The sequence below is a fragment of the Solanum lycopersicum genome, chromosome 1 (assembly GCF_036512215.1).
Source record: "Solanum lycopersicum chromosome 1, SLM_r2.1".
Lineage (NCBI taxonomy): Eukaryota > Viridiplantae > Streptophyta > Magnoliopsida > Solanales > Solanaceae > Solanum > Solanum lycopersicum.
Window position 1 is genome coordinate 25,616,132 of NC_090800.1, and position 23,869 is coordinate 25,640,000.

The window sequence follows — 23,869 nt, forward strand, 5'->3', positions numbered from 1 at the left end:
ACTCACGAATCATTTTGGGTCGTGACATCAATGTAAATTTAAAAACTTATACTATAAATTTGATGAACAAGTGGGATGAGTTCTATGCTTTTTTTTTGAATTCGTATTTAGTTTTGAATTTTTGTAACTTATGAGACTTTTAAGCAATTATTTTTTAAAAATATTTTCTCCATAAATTTCTCCGATTTTGTTACTTAACAATTGTATTCTTTAAATTAAAATAAATAATTAAAACTTAAATAAGATACATAATAAATTAAAATGTTGACATTTTTACTAAATATTTAAAGTGTTGACATTGAGTCCTATTAAATGTTAAAATATTGACATTTCGAAAAATTTCCTTAATAAAATGGCCTATATGACGGAAAAATTAATCTTTAAAAAAAGGTTTTTTGGGTAATTTAGGAAGTTCTAGAAATTGCAAATATGCTAAAGAAATGTCAATCATATGATATTTCCAAAAAAGTTATGATATAAAATTCCAATGATTTTCATGAGTTACTCATATAGAAAATACCTTCATCCCAACTACTTATATTCGAATTGTGTAGGAATATATGAAATTAAAATTCCATCTATTGTAGATAATCATAAGAGATTTATTGATCACCAAAGATGAAGTAATCCTAAAGAGTTTCCAAGCTCCTCCTAAAATTTTAGAACAATATGAATCAAATTTGTTAATTTTCACAATGAACTACCAGTATGCACAATGACCAAGAATATTTTACTCTTAATAAATAACACTCTAATACACCGTAATCAATAAAATCTAATGAAATTATGTCCCCCTAAGCATTAGACTTATATAGTAGAGGAATTTGGTAAACATTGAAACCCTGCTCATGTTCAAGTACTTATATCAATGACTTAAAGGTAGAAAATCCTACCTTTTGTTTGAATCGCAATGCATGAAGGATGTGCAACCAAGTAAAAGTAGATGAGGATGATAGATTTATCCCAGGTCTCCAAGTCATAGACTATACATTCAACCTTTATTATATTAAAAAAGGAATTACATTAATAAAATTAGGAGTGCACAAAATTATCATCTCGAGAAAAATGGTCCACATTCTCTTTCATCATTAGCTAAAGGGAATATGAAGAATTCTTTCATTAACTAAACATCCCTCATCAATATTGGCATATCTTACTCTCTATAAGAAAGACTATTTAAGTAAGAAAATTGTATTTCAAGTGCAGGACAATGAGTTTTTAATGGAGATGAAGTACATTTCAAAGAATTTATTATTTTTTATGGTCATAGTGATTTTACAATACCATTATAACAATAAAAATTGAGAAGTGCAAAGAAATATAGTTGAGATGCTTTCTAATAAATGTATGAATAATGTATTGGGTAAACTCGAAAAATAGAAACATTTCAATTGATTGAGGAGAAAGAATGGGAGAAAGAAGTACGAATTTCTAGATTAGAACTATGGATATAGGAATGGTAATTAAGAGTTCTTTAAGTTACAACCTTACTAGAAAGGTCAAGAAAGAGAATTTTGAACTAACCATAAAATGAATTTTAGATAATATTAATGGATATACTAGCATTCGAAAATGTTATCGCAGTGTCTTTCACAACTTTCTTTCTCATATCTACCACTTATACAAGTTCATCACTTGTCATCCCATGATTTGTTAATTCATGAAAAAGTTGCTTAGCTAAAAAGAAAAATTTTACCGTGTTTAACCATCTCGAAATGAAAGATTTCAACCCATAGAATCAACCTATTCATGATTAGTAAAGAAAAAATAGTCCATCGAAATACGATTGAAAAGTTCTACACACACATTAATATATCGTTGACTTTTCAAGAGCATAGTTTTGAGTTTAATATAAAGTGAAAGATGAAATTACAAAGTATATACGAACAGAGCTCAATTTTAATAGTAGAGAGTGTATAATTTCCACTTCCTTTAGAACTATACCAAATATATCAAGAGATAAATTAAACAATATGATATAATCGTTAATGCTGAAAATATTATGGTGATTCAACCAGGTTTGAGAACAACTCTTTGACGATCAACATGACATTTTGTAAGGCAATTTGTCAAGATTTATGATCAATTTTTTTATCATCAGCTTAACTTGATGTAAATAAAGTCTTGCCCAACATAAAATTTTAGTACTGAAAAATATATTCATCTTATAGTTTAATCTAGGAGGTAGGATATACACATATCTTATCCCTATTTTTCCAGGATAAAGAGTATTTTCCTAATTGATCCACAATCCAAAAGATGGTTTTATTCAGACTTTTTTGAAGTCGATTTTTCTAGAAAAGAAAATTCTGTGTAATCAAACAAGTGAGTTTGAGAAAAGTAAGAATTAAGATTTACACATATCTTACTCATATCTTTGTGTCATACGAATATTATTTCTAATAGACCTACGATTAAAAAGAAAGTTTCATAACATGGTTGTAAGCATAACAAATATGACAATAAAATAGGAATAGATAAAACAAATTTAGGTTTATGCGTAGATATTCTTCAACTGATTAGGTAGTATAGTTTTTGTTAAAAAAAATTATAGGACGATATATATTTAAACGAAAAGTCAAGTAGTTTTTGTTGGTGAAATTACAAAATTACAATTTAAAATAAATTTCTTGGTTTAGACATGAATATATATCTTGCTCTTTTTAAGGAGATTTAAGCTCACGTCAACACGTTTTTTCACAAGTCTAGCAGTACTTTCTTAGCTTCTCTTGTCCGGAAAACATAACTCTCTCCAAGTACAAGTCAAAAAATATGAGACAAGAATTGAATCCAAAGCTTCATAAAAAGAACATCTTCCTTCAACTAATAAGAGCCTTTATTTACTTATTTTTATGTGCTCAGATTTTCTAATACAGCGAAAAACGTAAGAACATCATTATTTACAGTGGAGACATTCTTTCTTCCCATAATAGGATGATTATGAGTAGTAACTTTGATAAACAAATAACCTAGACGTTACATGAGTTTCAAGACATAAAAAGATTAAATAATGAGTAAAATAAAAAAATGTTCAATGAAAAGTTATGGACAATATGGCTGACAATGTTGCATCACTAAATGAATCGCAATTACTCCAACATTGTGATAATAAAGTCTGGCCATTCGTATTTATATGAGAGATATTCTTCCTTGCAATGAATAAGAAGAATATGTGGTAGCAAATTTGGTTGATAAATGTCAACTAGGTTACACGAGTTAGAAGACTTAAAAAGATAGAATATTGAAGAAATAATATGTTACGACCCAGAGCGACGTGATAGGAACCCATACTAATCCTCTAGTGGGGGAACCATAATTACAACCCAAATTAAAATTTTTTATGACAACTATGGCATTTAAAGATATAGATGTAGGCTTAATGACAATAAATATGGAGTCCCCATAAACTTCACGGTTTTAACAAACAACTAACAAAACTAATGCGGAAGAATAATCCCTAGAACCTGAAAGTCAATGTACCTAAATAAATAAACGAGGAATCAATGTTTAAACAAGAAGGGATAAATATTAACTAACAACAAAAGTCGAAGTCCAAAATGTGGACATAGACGAAAGGAGAACTCATGGAAGCCCGGAAGAGTTGACTCACACTTGAATTCGAACAACATCAATGATCTTCATGACAAGGTCAGACAATATCTGCCAAAATATACCCTATACTCAACAAAAATAAGAGCAAGTTCAGTATAAGTACACAACCACACTGTACTGATGGAACCACAGGACTATCCCACTAAGTGTAACATAACCAAGTCGATACAACATTGTAAACATGCAAAGTATCGAACATATACAATATGATCAATATCTATGAACAACGTACAATTTCAAAATTCTCAAGATAGATAATTATGTCAAGTACTTTGTCCTCTCATGGAACCTAATCTCAAACTGTTAGCAAACAAAAACATGGCACCTGATCCAATAGTTATGTCGAATGTGACTATCAATCCTATCTATATGCAGGAATGTGACAATTGATCCCACTTAGTCATGCCGAAATGAGGATGCCGATCCTTTCCACACACCGTAATCACAAACACAAGTATATTTTGCATATCATAAAATCAAGAAGTGATTCATAACATATAGGTATTTCTTCATATTAATTAAAAAAGTGTGATCAAAATAATATAATTTCCGCATACATACATGCATCACAATGAAGTACAAACCAACATATCATAGAATCACAATCATCACCTACTTCGAAACAAGCTTGAAACCCTGAATCCTCCCCTTTATGGATTCGTTATGCTTGTTCATGGTTTACAAACAATAAATATAATATGAGACTCAATAAACAATCAGTAATTACCCGAAGTAATAACAATTATAAAAACTGTAGAAAATAATCATGATCCCAAGTATCCAAACTAAGCCTTTTTTCACCATGGTTTCCCATTCAAAATCCCCCCATTGATAATTACCCATTCTATTAGGTTCAATAGATCAAATAATGAATTTTGGGGGTAAAAAGCTTCCCTTTAGCATGAATAATTGTAGAAAAATTTCAAAACTCACATCGGGTTCGTTCTTTTGCTCTAAGAATCAAAAAGTGCAAAATCAATTCGTTTAGAAGTTTATTTATGACTTTAAGTAACGTCTGGCCCACTAAAGCGGGCCATCCATATCGAAAAAATACAACATCAATGTGGCTTGCATGAAATTGTGAGATATTCTAGTAAATCGATCCCCATTCCACAACACACCTCTAATAGACGACACTCAGAAAACCTCTTTCGTGCTAAGATCATTTTCATGAGTTCTACTTACCCAAAATCAATTGTATAAATTCGTACGAATTCCTTAATCAGTAATCTACCCCCTTATTTAATCAAAATTAAAAATAAATCACTCTATTGGTACTATAGATTCCTACTCCTTAATGACTACAATTTTGTCTAATTCTAGAATAGGTCGGGAAAATTTCAAATACTATGAATAACTTTTCGGGCCTGAATATTTCTCTCATTGGCTGTTCTATAATGATGGAACCCGGTCCATAAATAATGGAGTTTCAATGAGAAGTTATCGCCACTATGACTGACCACATTCAGTCCCTAAACAAAAGGCAATTACTTCCAAAGTACTGCTAAAAAAGTAATACCATCACTATTTATAGGGGATAAATTTACCTTGCAATGAATAGGAAGATATGTGATATTAAATTTTGTAGATAAATTACTTAGAGGTTACATAAATCACATAACATAAAAAAGACAAAATTATGGAGTTCCAATGAGAAGTTATGTCCATGGCTGACCACGTTTAGTTATTAAGGAAAAGACAATTATTCTCAGTTTTATGCTAATTATAGAGTAAGACGATGACTATTTATTGGGAAGAAATTCTTCCATGAATTAAATAGAAATATTATGGGTAAAATAAATTTGAAAAAGATAAATAGCATATAGGTTACGTAAATTACAATAGTGATAAGGCGCAAGTACCCCTGTGGGCTATGACTAAAATCTCAAAGAAACACCGAAATTTAACTAGGTCGTATTACTCCCCCCCTCCCTTCCTCCCCCCAAAACTAATTTAAAATGGAATCAATATACTATATACGCTAACCTGACATAGAGAGTGTGCTTACACACTTGAACACAAGTGATGAGTGAAAAAATTGTGAAAATTTCATCTATTGTTTAGTAATTTTATGATTAGTTAGTACACATATTTATTGATTACTAGTTTGACCCACGTGTATTGCACGTGAATGTCAAACCAGGTAACACACTATTTTTAATCATAAAGTAAACAATATTAAAATAAATAATAGTCACTCTTAAAATCTGTTAGTTACACCTCTTCAATATAATTTCTCCTCTTTTATCTTTAGTGTGGTAGTATGTTATTATTTTATTGTTGGTGTTCTTATTTTTAATATAGTATGATAAATTATCAATATTATTATAAAATATAGAAGGTGTCCTATTGTTTATGTTTAAAGTGGGAATATTAGATTAATTTAACATTCATGTTAGGGAGTATTCTAATTTCACTAACCTTTGAGATTTTTCAAGTCTATAAAATCAATCCTGAGGTTTTAAGCAAAGAAGAACTAAAAACTTTTTAAAAAATGAAGTTTAAAAATGTGAGGAAACCCATCATTTATAATTAAAATGTATAGTAATAGTAAGTGCATATTGTTCAATAATAAATATATAGAAGATATTCGAAATAGGATCTTTAAGAAGAATAATATCAATGATATTTTTTTTTTAATATGTAGTTTAAAAATTTGAGGAAACCCCTCTTTTTATAGCCAACAATGGGTAGTGTGTGCCTTATAAAAAAGACATCACCCTTTAGAAAAATCAAAACAATTCAGAAAAGTCGCAACTCATAAGAAAAGTCACAACTCTTCGAAAATGTCACAACCCTTCGGAAAAGTCACAACTCTTCAAAGTGGCAACCGTATAGAAAAGTCACAACCCTTCCCAAAGCACACAACTCATTTGAAAAGTTATAACTCTTTGATAATGTCGCAACCCTTCAATTGTGAAAATGTGTTTTTCTTTAATGTAATATACTATAATACACACAAATAAATAAAATACAATATAAAATATAGAGGATATACTACATTTGGTGTTTTAAGTTAGGTATTATTGACAAATAAAAAAATGTATATATAGATTAGTCTAATTTTAATTTGATAAGAAATTTTACAAAATAAAGAAGAATTTCAATTTAAGAATCATATGTTGTATACATTAAAAGTTCTTTTCACTTTGTGGTCTTAAAGATGTGCCCCGCCCAAAGAAAAATAACATTCTATATTATGAGACTGTTGAATTTCTAATCTTAAACCCTCTTTAGTAAAATGACGCATTGAATAAAGAAGGCTTGATGAAATAAAATAATAAGATAATTGGATCGGATTGTCACGTTTCGACACGGTATTATTGAATCGGAGTGTCACGTTCTTACACAGAATTATGGGATCGGAGTGTCACGTTCCGACAGAGTATATGGGATCGGAAGGTCAAGTTCCGACACAATAACATTAAAGGAGAGGAATCTTGAAGTAACTTAATATACTTAACCTCAAAGAACCTATCTTTTAAATGAATATGGTGAAGAGGCATGAGTCCTTATAGGTGTGCTTGATGTTGTTATTGATTGGTTACATGTTATGGTGTTGTTGTCAATGGTTCATGTATTTTGTTGCTTATCACTTGTTGAGTGTTGTAGTGATTTTATATTATTATTCAATATATATTGATTTCTATTTTGAGTTGGCCGATGATACCTACTCAGTATGTGTTCCTTGTACTGACCCCTACTTGTATTTCTTCTCTGTTATTTTGTGGAGTGCAGCAAGTGTACCATCGACTTCGACTCGCCATAATCTCTAGCCAGTCTCCAGCACACCAGAGTTCAAGGTGAGCTATTAATTATATCTCGTGCTGGATTCTCTCATTAACATCTTGATGTCTTTGAATTTCAAGATGGACCATATTTTTACTTATTTTGGTTTCTTAAACACTCTTAGATATGGTAATTGTGAAATAGATGTCCTTGATGTGATGACTATCAGATTTTGGGATGATAAGCATTAAACTTTAGAAACTTATTTAAATTGGTTGCTTAGAATCTTTTGGAGTTTCCGCATTATTTATATTATTTATAGATAAACTATTGGTATATGTTGGGGTTTAGATGTGTTGGTTCGCCCACCTAAGGAGGCTAGTGTGGGTGCCACTCATGAATCATTTTGGGTCGTGACATCAATGTAAATTTAAAAATTTATACTATAAATTTGATGAACAAGTTGGATGAGTTTTATGCTTTTTTTTTGAATTTGTATTTAGTTTTGAATTTTTGTAACTTATGAGACTTTTAAGCAATTATTTTGTAAAAAGATTTTCTCCATAAATTTCTCCGATTTTGTTACTTAACAATTGTATTCTTTAAATTAAAATAAATAATTAAAACTTAAATACATAATAAATTAAAATGTTGATATTTTTACTAAATATTGAAAGTGTTGACATCGAGTCCTATTAAATGTTAAAATATTGACATTTCGAAAAATTTCCCTTAACAAAATGGCCTATATGACGGAAAAAAATAATCTTTAAAAAAAGGTTTTTTGGGGTAATTTAGGAAGTTCTAGAAATTGCAAATATGCTAAAGAAATGTCAATCATATGATATTTCCAAAAAAGTTATAATATAAAATTCCAATGATTTTCATGAGTTACTCATATAGAAAGTACCTTCATCCCAACTACTTACATTCGAATTGTGTAGGAATATATGAAATTAAAATTCCATCTATTGTAGATAATCATAAGAGATTTATTGATCACCAAAGATGAAGTAATCCTAAAGAGTTTCCAAGCTCCTCCTAAAATTTTAGAACAATATAAATCAAATTTGTTAATTTTCACAATGAACTACCAGTATGCACAATGACCAAGAATATTTTACTCTTAATAAACCAAACTCTAATACACCGTAATCAATAAAATCTAATGAAATTATGTCCCCCTATGCATTAGACTTATATAGTAGAGGAATTTGGTAACAATTGAAACCCTGCTCATGTTCAAGTACTTATATCAATGACTTAAAGGTAGAAAATCCTACCTTTTGTTTGAATCGCAATGCATGAAGGATGTGCAACCAAGTAAAAGTAGATGAGGATGATAGATCTATCCCAGGTCTCCAAGTCATAGACTATACATTCAACCTTTATTATATTAAAAAAGGAATTACATTAATAAAATTAGGAGTGCACAAAATTATCATCTCGAGAAAAATGGTCCACATTCTCTTTCATCATTAGCTAAAGGGAATATGAAGAATTCTTTCATTAACTAAACTTTCCTCATCAATATTGGCATACCTTACTCTCTATAAGAAAGACTATTTAAGTAAGAAAATTGTATTTCAAGTGCAGGACAATGAGTTTTTAATGGAGATGAAGTACATTTCAAAGAATTTATTATTTTTTATGGTCATAGTGATTTTACAATACCATTATAACAATAAAAATTGAGAAGTGCAAAGAAATATAGTTGAGATGCTTTCTAATAAATGTATGAATAATGTATTGGGTAAACTCGAAAAATAGAAACATTTCAATTGATTGAGGGGAAAGAATGGGAGAAAGAAGTACGAATTTCTAGATTAGAACAATGGATATAGGAATGGTAATTAAGAGTTCTTTAAGTTACAACCTTACTAGAAAGGTCAAGAAAGAGAATTTTGAACTAACCATAAAATGAATTTTAGATAATATTAATGGATATACTAGCATTCGAAATTGTTATCGTAGTGTCTTTCGCGACTTTCTTTCTCATATCTACCACTTATACAAGTTCATTAATTGTTATCCCATGATTTGATAATTCATGAAAAAGTTGCTTAGCTAAAAAGCCAAATTTTACCGTGTTTAACCATCTCGAAATAAAAGATTTCAATCCATAGAATCAAGCTATTCATGATTAGTAAAGAAAAAACAGTCCATCGAAATACGATTGAAAAGTTCTACACACACATTGATATATCGTTGACTTTTCAAGAGCATAGTTTTAGTTTAATAGAAAGTGAAAGATGAAATTACAAATATATATGAACAGAGCTCAACTGTAATAGTAGAGAGTGTATAATTTCCACTTCCTTTAGAACTATACCATATATATCAAGAGATAAATTAAACAATATGATATAGTCGTTAATGCTGAAAATATTATGGTGATTCAACCAGGTTTGAGAACAACTTTTTGACGATCATCATGACGTTTTGTAAGGCAATTTGTCAAGATTTATGATCAATTTTTTTATCATCACCTTAACTTGATGTAAATGAAGTCTTGCCCAACATAAAATTTTAGTACTGAAAAATATATTCATCTTATAGTTTAATCTAGGAGGTAGGATATACACATATCTTATCCCTATTTTTGCAGGATAAAGAGTATTTTTCCTAATTGATCCACAATCCAAAAGATGGTTTTATTCAGACTTTTTTGAAGTCGATTTTTCTAGTAAAGGAAATTCCGTGTAATCAAACAAGTGAGTTTGAGGAAAATAAGAATTAATATTTACACATATCTTACTCATATTTTTTGTCATACGAATATTATTTCTAATAGACCTACGATTAAAAAGAAAATTTCATAGCATGGTTGTAAGCAAAACAAATATGACAAAAAAATAGGAATAGAGAAAACAAATTTAGGTTTATGCGTAGATATTCTTCAACTGATTAGGTAGTATAGTTTTTGTTAAAAAAAATTATAGGATGATATATATTTGGGATAATACTCAATTACCCCCCTATCCTATACCCAAAATCCCTACGACACACCTTATCTTTGATGAGGTCCTATTACCCCCTCCATTTTTTTAAAAGTAATTTATTACCCCTTGCGTGCCTACGTGGCAATATTCGTGATTTCACCCATGTAGGGCGCGTGAGTGCAGATTTTGGCTAACAATGACCAATAAAAGAGCCACGTGTCAAAGCAATTTGAAAAAAAAATCAAAAATAAATTTTATTGTTTCTCTCAAAAGCATGTTCTTCCTCTTTTCAAAAAATAACCCCATGTTCATTGTCTTCATTTTTGAAGAAGCTCCATCCATTATCATTCAAGTTAAATAGCTCCTTCATTTGAAAAGGTAAAGTAAAATTTAATATATTCGTTACATCTTTTTATGTCGATTATTAATTCTTATTTTTTTGACAATGTATATAAATTTAGGGTTATGACAAAATCCAAGTTGAATAAGTTGTGTATGGATGAGAACGATTCAATGTGACACTGCAACCAAAAATTAACTCCAAAAATCCAACAACGAAAATCAAATTTCAGTTGGAAATCTAATTTCTAACCTTTGAAATCGATCCCGCCCACACATGCAACACTTTCCCTCTTTCTACTTCATCTACTTTTTGTTAAAAATAATTTGGAAAAGAGTAAACGCTAGCTTTTCAAACTTGGGAAGTGTAAAGTAACTTTATCGAAAGCTGAAACAATGAGTCCTGGCGCGTGTTCAACAAACAAATCAACCTTGCAGATTATTATTGCCACGTAGGCACGCAAGGGGTAATAAATTACTTTAAAAAAAGTTGGAGGGGGTAGTATGACCTCATCATAGATAAGGTGTGTCGTAGGAATTTTTTGTATAGGCTAGGGGGGAAATTGAGTATTATCCCTATATATTTATATGAAAAGTCAAGTAGTTTTTGTTGGTGAAATTACAAAATTACAATTTAAAATAAATTTCCAGGTTTAGACATGAATATATATCTTGCTCTTTTTAAGGAGATTTAAGCCCACGTCAACACGTTTTCTCACCAGTCTAGCAATACTTTCTTAGCTTTTCTTGTCCGGAAAACATAACTCTCTCCAAGTACAAGTCAAAAAATATGAGACAAGAATTGAATCCAAAGCTTCATAAAAAGAACATCTTCCTTCAGCTAATAAGAGCTTTTATTTACTTATTTTTATGTGCTCAGATTTTCTAATACATCGAAAAAGGTAAGATCATCATTATTTATAGTGGAGACATTCTTTCTTCCCATAATAGGATGATTATGAGTAGTAACTTTGAAACACAAATAACCTAGAGGTTACATGTGTTTCAAGACATAAAAAGATTAAATAATGAGTAAAATAAAAAAAAATTCAATGAAAAGTTATGGACAATATGGCTGACCACGTTGCATCACTAAATGAATTGCAATTACTCCAACATTGTGATAATAAAGTCTGACCATTCGTATTTATATGAGAGATATTCTTCCTTGCAATGAATAAGAAGAATATGGGGTAGAAAATTTGGTAGATAAATGTCAACTAGGTTACATGAGTTAGAAGACTTAAAGAGATAGAATATTGAATAAATAATGTGTTACGACCCAGAGCGACATGATAGGAACCCATACTAATCCTCTAGTGGCGGAACTATAATTACAACCCAAATTAAATTTTTTTATGACAACTAAGGCATTTAAAGATATAAATGTAGGCTTAATGACAATAAATATGGAGTCCCCATAAACTTCACGGTTTTAACAAATAACTAACAAAACTAATGCGAAAGAATAATCCCTAGAACCTGAAAGTCAATGTACCTAAGTAAATAAACGAGGAATCAAAGTTTAAACAAGAAGCGATAAATATTAACTAACAACAAAAGTCAAAGTCCAAAATGTGGACATAGACGAAAGGATAGCTCATGGAAGCCCGGAAGAGTTTACTCACACTTGGATTCGAACAACATCAATGATCTTCATGAAAAGGTCAGACAATATCTGCCAAAATATACCCTATACTCAACAAAAGTAAGAGCAGGTTCAGTATCAGTACACAACCACACTGTACTGATGGAACCACAAGACTATCCCACTAATTGTAACATAACCAAGTCTATACAACATCTTAATCATGCAAAGTATCGAACATATACAATATTATCAATATCTATGAACAACGTACAATTTCAATATTCTCAAGATAGAAAATTATGTCAAGTAGTTTGTCCTCTCATGGAACCTAATCTCAAAATGTTAGCATACAAAAACATGGCACCTGATCCAATAGTTATGTCGAATGTGACTATCAATCCGATCTTTATGCAGGAATGTGACAATTGATCCCAATTAGTCATGCCGAAATGAGGATGCCGATCCTTTCCACACACCGCAATCACAAACACAAGTATATTTTCAATATCATAAAATCAAGAAGTGATTCATAACATATAGGTATTTCTTCATATTAATTTAAAAAAGTGTGATCAAAATAATGCAATTTCCGCATATAAACATGCATCACAATGAAGTACAAACCAACATATCATAGAATCACAATCATCACCTACTTCGAACAAGCTTGAAACCCTGAATCCTCCCCTTTATGGATTCGTTCTGCTTGTTCTTGGTTTACAAACAATAAATATAATATGAGTCTCAATAAACAATCAGTCATTACCCGAACTAATAACAATTATAAAAACTGTAGAAAATAATCATGATCCCAAGTATCCAAACTAAGGCTTTTTTCACCATGGTTTCACATTAAAAATCCCCCCATTGATAATTACCCATTCTATTAGGTTAAATAGATCAAATAATGAATTTTGGGTGTAAAAAGCTTCCCTTTAGCATGAATAATTGTAGAAAAATTTCAAAACTCACATGGGGTTCGTTCCTTTGATCTAAGAATCAAAAAGTGCAAAATCAATTCACTTAGAAGTTTATTTATGACTTTAAGTAACGTCTGGCCCACTTAAGCGGGCCATCCATATCTACAAAATACAACATCAATGTGGCTTGCATGAAATAGTGAGATATTCTAGTAACTCGATCCCCATTCCACAACACACCTCTAACAGACGACATTTCGTGCTAAGATCAATTTCATGAGTTCTACTTACCCAAAATTAATTGTATAAATTCGTATGAATTCCTTAATCAGTTATCTACCCCCTTATTTAATCAAAATTAAAAAAAATCACTCTATTGGTACTATATATCCCTACTCCTTAATGACTACAATTTTTTCTAATTCTAGAATAGGTCGGGAAAATTTCAAATACTATGAATAAGTTTTCGGGCCTGAATATTTCTCTCAGTGGTTGTTCTATAATGATGGAACCCGGTCCATACATAATGGAGTTTCAATGAGAAGTTATCGCCAATATGACTGACCACATTCAGTCCCTAAACAAAAGGCAATTACTTCCAAAGTACTGCTAAAAAAGTAATACCATCACTATTTATAGGGGATAAATTTACCTTGCAATGAATAGAAAGATTATGTGATATTAAATTTTGTGGATAAATTACATAGAGGTTACATAAATCACAAAACATAAAAAATATAAAATAATGGATTTCCAATGAGAAGTTATGTCCATGGCTTACCACGTTTAGTTATTAAGGAAAAGACAATTATTCTCAATTTTATGCTAATTATAGAGTAAGACGATCACTATTTATAGGGAAGAAATTCTTCCATGAATTAAATAGAAATATTATTGGTAAAATAAATTTGAAAAAGATAAATAGCATATAGGTTACGTAAATTACAATAGTGATAAGGCGCAAGCCCCCCTGTGGGCTATGACTAAAATCTCAAAGAAACACCGAAATTTAACTAGGGCGTATTACTCCCCCCTCCCTCTCTCCCCCCAAAACTAATTTAAAATGGAATCAATATACTATATACACTAATCTGACATAGAGAGTGTGCTTACACACTTGAACACAAGTGATGAGTGAATAAATTGGGAAAGTGTCATCTATTGATTAGTAATTTTATGATTAGTAAGTACACATATTTTTTGATTACTAGTTTTGACCCACGTGTATTGCACGTGAATGTCAAACCAGGTAGCACACTATTTTTAATTATAAAGTAAACATTATTAAAATGAATAATAGTCACTCTTAAAATCTGTTAGTTACACCTCTTCAATATAATTTCTCCTCTTTTATCTTTAGTGTGGTAGTATGTTATTATTTTATTGTTGGTGTTCTTATTTTTAATATAGTATGATAAATTATCAATATTATTATAAAATATAGAAGGTGTCCTATTTTTTATGTTTAAAGTGGGAATATTAGATTAATTTAACATTCCTGTTAGGGAGTATTCTAATTTCACTAACCTTTGAGATTTTCCAAGTCTATAAAATCAATCCTGAGCTTTTAAGCAAAGAAGAACTAAAAACTTTTATAAAATGAAGTTTAAAAATGTGAGGAAACCCATCATTTATAGTTAAAATGTGTAGTAATAGTAAGTTCATATTGTTCAATAATAAATATATAGAAGATATTCGAAATAGGATCTTTAAGAAGGATAATATCAATGATATTATTTTTTTTAATATGTAGTTTAAAAATTTGAAGAAACCCCTCTTTTTATAGCCAACAATGGGTAGTGTGTGCCTTATCAAAAAAACATCACCCTTTAGAAAACTCAAAACCATTCAGAGAAGTCACAACTCATAAGAAAAATCACAACTCTTCGAAAATGTCACTACCCTTTGGAAAAGTCACAACTCTTCAAAGTGGCAACCGTATAGAAAAGTCACAACCCTTCCCAAAGCACACAATTCATCTGAAAAGTTATAACTCTTTGAAAATGTCGCAACCCTTCAATTGTGAAAATGTGTTTGTCTTTAATGTAATATACTATAATACACACAAATAAATAAAATACAATATAAAATATAGAGGATATACTACATTTGGTGTTTTAAGTTGGGTATTATAGACAAATAAAAAAATGTATATATAGATTAGTCTAATTTTAATTTGATAAGAAATTTTACAAATTAAAGAAGAATTTCAATTTAAGCATCATATGTTGAATATATTAAAAGTTCTTTTCACTTTGTGGTCTTAAAGATGTGTCTGCCCAAAGAAAAAATAACATTCTATATTAAACTGAATAAAAGTAAAAGTACACTAAATATATTGGAAAGTAAACAATATTAATTACTAAATGTAATTTGGACTCTTCAAATAAGTTTTTTTATCAAATACATTTTCTCGAACATTTTGAGACTCTTTAGATTTTGAAAATTGAAAACTAATAATTTGTAGTTTGTGGAACAAAAATCATTCATTTTTATTTCAAGAAGAAGTCGCTACAAAAGTATATTTTATTGCTATGAAAATGAGTAAACATGAATTATCAAGATAGTCTTTTAATTTGAAGTTGAGTTATTTTATTTGCCTTGCCGAAGCAATTTTTGTTGATCTGTCGATTCTAAAAAAAAGAATTGTAATTGAATGATTGTAAAACTCTCACAATCTTCCTTATCTAAAGAAGAATAGAAAACCAAAAAGTATTATATTTGCATTATTGAACAACTCTTACAATCTTCCTCTTATTAAGTAGTAGAATATAGAACATAAATAATTTGAAGTTTAAAAGCGTGAGAAACCCCTCTATTTAATGAATTGAAAGAATATTATGGAAAGGTTCTTATCGGGTCTTTTTAGAGAAATAACAGTACTTAAGTAAATCACAACTTTTTTAATATGTCATAACTCATCGAAAAAGTCACAACTCTATAAAAAAAATCAGAACCTTTCGGAACAGTCAGTTTCCATTAATGTGAAAATATGTATTTTTTAAAAAGTTATGACTTTTATAAAAAAAAATTATGACTTTTATCAAAAGTTGTAATTATAACGAAGAATTGCGATCTTTATGAAAAGTTGCGACTTTAATGAAGAGTTGAGACTTTATGAAAAGTTGTAAATTTTACAAAAGGTTGTACACTTTTCGAAGGGTTGCAACTTTTTCAAATAGTTGTATCCCTTATAATAAGGCACAATAAATAGTTGGTCGCACTACCCTTTATGTCTAAAAATACTATGATTTCCTCTTATTTTAAAACAACAAAAAATATGATCTTCTTCTTCTACTTCCGCAAAATTAAATATTTGTGTATTTTGCTCATGTTGAGTGACTTACTAACACCATTGTTTTTGTATCAATAAGTTGGTGAATAAAATTGTTTCATTCTTAGAGGAATTTCTTAATCCTCTGGCATCGGAGGGGAAATATTTTCTTATGGGGACATTGTGCATTCAGTGGACTCAATTTTTTCCTATCTATTTCATTCTATTTTTAGATATTCTGGTATGTTTTTTTACACTCATTATCTTATGCTTATTATATTAATTGTTGTTTTTTAGTAGATATTTTAAACTCTGCTTTTATGTTTCATTAAAGTTATTGTCTCCATTTATAAAAAAACATATACACATATATAATGTATATTAATTGTGTGGAAATAATTATTGTATTCAGTTCTAAGAATCTATGTTTTGATATTCTATATTAAATTTATAATTTAAAATTACTATACATAAGCTTATATATTGTCCATTTTAACATAGATATGAAATTTCTCACTTATCAATTGAAGAAATTCATTATGGAAGTCAAAAGTTATAACTGTTTCGATGTTCAAGCCTAATTTTTTAAATATGTTAACAAGTTTTTAACTTTTCTCCTAAGATATAAATCACAATATATCTATCCAACTTAAATGTTTCTTTATATTATGAAATGCATTTTTATACATATTCTTATTTTCTTCTTTATTTTCCTTTTAATGTTGATTAAAGAACAAATGAAAAATAATTCATATTCATGTTGGAATGTTGTTATATTTTTTGAAGAACATATATATATATATATATATATATATATATATATATATATATATATTTAATAAAGCCTTAGACATGCCTATGTGGAGCCACCACAAATCTAAATTTATTTATTTCAAAAATTAGAATTTTCCTTTCATGAAAAATTATGATTTCTATGAAGAGTTGCGACTTCAATGAAGCGTTGTGACTTTTTTGAAGAGTTATGACTTTAAAGAAGAGAAACGACTTTAATGAAGAGATGCGACTTTTATGAAGAGTTGCAACTTTTAAGAAAAGTTGTAACTTTTATTAAAGGTTATGACCTTTCCGAAGCGTTGCAACTTTTCCAAGTATTTGTAAGATTTTCTATAAGGCACGATATGATATAGATCTTGGTAATTTTTGTAGTCATTAATTTATGCTTATGTTATTAAGAATAAATGATAAGATGTAATAATTTCATTTTCCTTTACATTATTAATGTTTGTTGCTATGCAATTTTCTATGTGAGATAATATACCGTTTAATTTTAATAATTGATAGATTTAAAATATTATTTTATAAAATCTCTGATATTAAATTCTTGCGTGAAGCACAAGTAATTTTACTAGTATTAAATGTATAACTTATAAACTAAATATAGTGTTTTAAGTTGGGGGTATTTAGTAATTTCACATTCAAATTAGAGAGTTCATGCTTTTAAGGTAGTATGTAGATATATCAATAGATACAACTCATATACTTATAATTGTTTCCATTTCTTTCTTTATAAAATATTTATTTTAATTTCTATCTCACTTTTAACTTTTTAAACATTAATTTGTTATCTTTTTCTCTTTCAAAGTTTCTAAGAAGATTATGTTTTTTTAAAAACTAAATAATTTAAAAATGTCCTTTAGTTTTAACATTTTTTTCATATTTTATTTCATTTTCTTTGTTTATTTTTATATCAGTTAAAAAAAGTTATTTTTAATGCAAGACAATTGGAAATAAATTTGAAATAAAATGAAAACGAAAGACAAAAAAAACAAAATCAATAGAAAAACAATGAATCAAGGTAAAAATTAGAAGTTTCGATACAAGATAAAAAAAGAGTGTATTAACTAAATTTAAACAAAAGAAAAATAAAATAAGAATATTTTTTCAGTTATATTGGTTTTAGTAAAATTAATTTTTTAAATAAATATTTACACACGTGGCAGTCGAGTGTGTAGAAATGCAACTTAATTGGGGGTTTAATGTGTCACGTCAGCACAAAAAGTGCACAAAAATATTAAAAATAGGACCCTAGTTAAGTTTAGTGTCATGACCCAAAAATGGACATGATGACATTCATATTATTCCATCAAGACAAGTCAGCCTAAAACTCAACCATTACAATAAATGCAGAAATTTAGAATCAATTCAAAACACCCCCAAAATCTGGTTGTCACGTGTGCAAGCCTCTAAAGTGTTACAATTGATTCAAATGAAACGCAAGTCTCAAATGAACTTATTTTTCGAATAGAACAAGGTCATAATTAAGGATAAAGAAAGTCTGTTGAGACAACAAACAGCGACCCACAAATCTCCAAGAAGCTTCAACAAGGAGAGGAAAAATATCACAAAGTCCAGGCAAGAAACCTACAAAAAAAATTGTAGTAGCAAGGGGTGAGGACCAAACCACGGTACTCAGTAAGTAGACTCCAGAACACAAGCTAAGGGGATAAAATACGGGTACTTCTTACACACCTACCGAACCTCTACAGCTACAACCTGCATAAAATTCAGCCCAACCAAACAGTTCACAGTATTCCTAGCACCCAGTTCATCAAAATCATTTTAAAAAATTTGCACATCCTCAACTACAAACTCAATATTAAAAAATCACAAATTTCACAAAAAGGCACTCACAATTTCAGCAACACATAAGATCAAGTTCGTCAAATAGAGATAATCAAATATAAAATACTTTTCAACAACCAATAAAACACATAATCATCAAGAAAAAAAGATGTCATTGGATGCAATGCAATATGACACCATGATGTGATATGCCTCAGAATACCAATTTCTCTCTCAATCGTATATACATGTTACTCCTCGGAAATGCATCGAGACTTCATGACCCATGAGGGACTTGCGAGGTCCATATACCGACACGGACGATCTCCACGTCTCAGTGCGAACGATCTTAATGCACTATCATAAATCAAATAAATTCAACACGGACGATCTCCACGTGCCCAAATCATGATAATAACTTTTATATCGCAAGAACGATCTCCACGTGCCCTAATAATAATAACTCGATCTCAACATGGGCAATCTCCACGTGTCAGACCTTTACTCATACCCAATATCATGTCAATGCTTGTGCACAATATGATATCGAATAAAGAAGATGATGCAACATCTCAATAAATAAAATGTCTCTATGACATATAATCACCTCAACTATCACAATTATACGGGTTCAGTAAAGAACACAATCACACATAATAAATCAAATCAATAATATATCAGTTAATGCTCAAATGATTTTTCATTCTCGGATAACAATCCACATTCTATAGTAATAAACTTTCTCATTTAACACTGGTAATCGTATCATTCTCAACACATCACATACAAACAAATAATTAAATTATCTTTTATTAGCCCCTTTTATCATTAGAATTAATCAATGTGGACAAGTCAACCCATCACCAAATTCCATTACTCCCAAATATATATCACAATGAAATACATGCATTCCATACACTTAGCAAGAGTTTAGAAATCCACTTGCCTTAATTAATCAACAATTCACTCCGAGACATGAGCCTTCCCTTTTCGTTGATCTTCCAAATTTATACAATCTATTTAAGTACATAAACACAATAAGATTTCTTAACTAAAAACACTCATATTAGTATAGGTTTCTAAATTTCACTCCTAGGTTTAAGCTTCAACTTCCCCAATATCACCATTCTAACAGTATTCATGTAATACAATCTACCCAATACTTAATTTTATACAAAAAAAAAAAACAATTCCAACACCATTTTATCTTAAAAACAAATATATTGTATTTTGACCCTCAATTTAGGTCATATTCTTAGCCCATAACCACGGACAACATGTAGTAATTCCTCAAAAATAATTTCGTGACCTAAACAAACTTGAAACAGTAGTGTAGCATGTATTGAAAATAATTATACATATACTCCTAACAGTTCAATTCCCTAAATCCTCCCCAAAAATTTAAAAGAAACAAAAAGAATGTAATAAAAATATTAATGGTAGCATTGTTTCTTGTCCCCTAAATTTCAAGCCGCCAAGAACAATACAACAACACCTTTATGCCTTCACAATTGTCAACCTTCAATTTCTTATACATATTATTCTAATATAATAATAATAAATATTAATTGCCTTCACTACGCTCCAAAAACTTCATGAATCATTACAATAGTCCATCAATGAAGAAAATCAATACTACTTAATTTCATATGACAATTAGATTTAATGCTATAATCAACAATTCAAAACTAATGATTGTTAGTGTAGAGTTGAACTCCATTAAAAAAATAATGTTTACTTACTTGAAAGTGGTGAAGACCTCTCTGTTCGTTTTCGCCGCACGAACAATTTTTTTTCTTTCTTCGCTATTTTATTTTCTAAATTAATTATGTATTAAAAGTAATAATTCCAATTAACCGATTTAAGTATTTCAACTTGGCCCATTATTATTAAAAATAAATAAATTACCTCTCATTAATTAATTTAGTTAAATGACCATTCAAAATTATCAAAAATGATCTTTCGGATCCGGGTCATTGCATTATCCACCACTAAAAATCATGTTCGTCGCCGAACACAAGGAAGATGAAGAAAGAATAATTGACATTATCTAAAGCTTGAGTTATGACAACCTAGTTGGTGTTCATATCTCCAAGTGAACTCCTCTTGAAGACCATTCCATCAAGATCAAGTACTTAGAACTGAACTTTCGAATCAAACTTTGGAAAATCTATAAATCAAGAAAGATTATCAAGCCACAACTAACTCATGAACCCAATTAAAACTAAAAGACATTGGACCTTAACACAACCATCATGATGAATAATTTTTGACATAACCAAGAATACCGTCTAAATCAATACCGAATACGAACCAAAGGTAAACATGAACCAACTACCACACACTCTCATTGCACAATTGTTAACGGTCTTATTATGATTCTCTTCTCACAACACAACCTCTCTACATTTAAGTTATAATAAAAATTTGATCTTTAGACATCGGGTACTCATCAGGGGAAATCAAATTTATGCACCCCCACCCCCCTAAAAAAATCAAATATCCATCCATCAAACGTACATTCAAGGATGCAGAACCTTTAATAACACTGTTGGATAACTGCAACTATTCACAAAACCTCTTCTATAAGTTCTCACAAGCAAATTCGTGCATGTAGAACAAGTGATATACTTCAACTATCTAAAAAACACCAAATATATCATAACTTAAATAACCAAATCTACTTGGAAGAATTTCTCTCATCCAAGAGACAATCACAGGATGAGTAACCCGATTCACAACTAGGAATTCACCCATAGATATGAAAACACATGTGGGTATAGGTGGTGAATTTCAGTCAATACCATATCTACAATGAAGTAGATTGTCACATAAAAATATACAGAACCAAAATCGAATAATAGTAGCTACTGTTTACATAATACCCATATCAATCATTCATTCGTATGACTCTATCTCTTTAACTTTGAAGCTACCCACAATCACAAATTTAGCCCCAATTAAAAGTGTTCAAATACTTGTTTTAGAGAACCCCACGTACTCTTCACATCATTCCACTAAACCTCACACTCTCAATACTGACAACTAGCACAATCAGTACGGCTATTCACCTTATTCTTAAACTATCACTAGTAACAAAGTCTTATTAACGAACACATTCTTGCCTACAAAATTCAAGAACTATGACTTTCTCTTTTTCCCTGTAAGCATTCATGATAGATTTGGTCTCATCCAAGACTGATAACATTAATTTAATTTTAATAGTAAATTTTCATTGTGAATAAGCTATTGAATTTTCCAAGATCAACTCCGTAAAATTTAACATACAAACTTTCAACTACCACTCATACTCTTATACGTATCATACTAAAGCTTAGAGAAATGCTTAACTACCTCAATAAGTCTATATACTATGAGCACATAACCTCTATTTAATCTCAAGTGCCTATGTAACACATTATATTGTCTCATCAACAAGTTGTTTCAATCTCCTCAAATCATCATTAATCATGTTAATTGTAGGTCCACACATATGAACATCAATAAGTTACCTATCATGTTTGAATAAATTAGCCCCACATAACAACACTAAATCTTTCACACCTCACTGTTTCCACCCCCCCCCCCCTCAAATTAAAACCATATATTCATAAAAACCACTAAAAAATTCCTGGTACGTCTATACAAAACAAATTCACATCAATAGTCATATTAGATATTACATATGAAAATCATAATTCCAGCAACTTCAAACCAAGATTCTTTATGAGAGGTCTTATTCCTTCGTTTCCCTTTTCTTAAATTCTTTCCATGACATAGAATTTTAAATATTTTGAACTTTTCAGATTCTTGTTCCTTTTGTTGACTCTCTCTCATGAATCTTATTCTTTGGCTAACAACCCTTGACATTATTATTTTATCCTTTAAATAAAAACTTTAAATGAAAGCATTCCTTAAGTACTTAAAAATTAAAATAACACTTTTTATGACTCAAACAATGTACAAGTCTATTCAAATGCTCAATACTCAATTTAATCGACATTTCTTACCTTACCAATTCATACTTTGACAAAACATACTACCACAATTCTTCACTCACCATGAAAATCTTAAAAATAATTATATTGTATTCCGACCCTCAATTTACGTCTTATGCTTAACCCCTAACCACTGACAACATAGAGTAATTTCCCCAAAAAAAATTCGTGACCTAAACAAACTTGAAACAGTAGTGTTGCATGTATTGAAAATAATTATACATATACTCCTAATAGTTCAATTCCCTAAATCCTCCTCCAAAAATTGAATACAAACAAAAAGAATATAATAATAATATTAATGGTAGCATTGTTTCTTGTCCCCTAAATTTCAAGCCGCCAAGAACGATACAACAACACCTATATGCCTTCACAATTGTCAACCTTCAATTTCTTATACTTATTATTCTAATATAATAATTAAAAATAGTAATTGCCTTCACTACACTCCAAAAACTTTATGAATCATTACAATAGTTCTTCAATGAAGAAAATCAATACTACTCTAATTAATTTCATATGACTATTGGATTTAATGCTATAATCAACAATTGGAAACTAATGATTGTGAGTGTAGAGTTGAACTCCATTAAAAAAATAATGTTCACTTTCTTGAAGGTGGCCACGATCCTCTGTTTGTGTTCGACGTACGAACAAATTTTTTTCTTTCTACTCTTATTTTCTTTTCTAAATTAACTAGGTTAATTGAGTGCTCTTCACACAGTGGTGAACTATGTCAATAATTTATTTAGGAATATTTGATAATATACGTGTTTTTGAGTGGGTAGAGCCCTACAATAAATTGTCAAGAACGTTTTATCCAAAGATGAATTGAATTTTTTTAATCTTAAACCAAAAAAATTTGATTATAAATTTTTATG